Raw genomic sequence first — 530 nt, 5'->3', positions numbered from 1 at the left:
TTTATTTTTATTTGATTTATTTTGTTATATTTCTTATTTAAAGATTCAAGATCATCCAAAACATAAAATACCATAAACTTCTCACAATACCCACCCAAAACCATAGTGGAATGTTAAACAATATAATTAGGCATATATTGAATATAATTATACAACACAAATTAAACATATGTTCAGATATGTTTTAAATTCCATATAAATAACCTGTAACTTAATGTATGCATATGAAAGGCTCAAAAAGGCATGTATTTGATTTGTTTTCATAAATAAGGATGAGGACTAAATCACAAATTGTAATGCAGAATTTTGCACAACTGAATGAGTTTATTTCACTTTGTAAAATGTCAATAGATATGACTACATGTGGTTTTGTTTATCAAATAAACGGGTTTCAGATCCTCAAAGGATAAATTGTAATACATCATGCAACCGAATTACTGGTATTGTAAAGTACCAAGCCCTTATTTAAACGATAGCCCCCCACCCCCCACCTCCACCCCACACATATTGGACTAGATTGGTTCTAGTTT

This window comes from Acipenser ruthenus, chromosome 1, assembly GCF_902713425.1.
Source record: "Acipenser ruthenus chromosome 1, fAciRut3.2 maternal haplotype, whole genome shotgun sequence".
NCBI lineage: Eukaryota > Metazoa > Chordata > Actinopteri > Acipenseriformes > Acipenseridae > Acipenser > Acipenser ruthenus.
Note: the sequence above shows the minus strand (reverse complement) of the source record.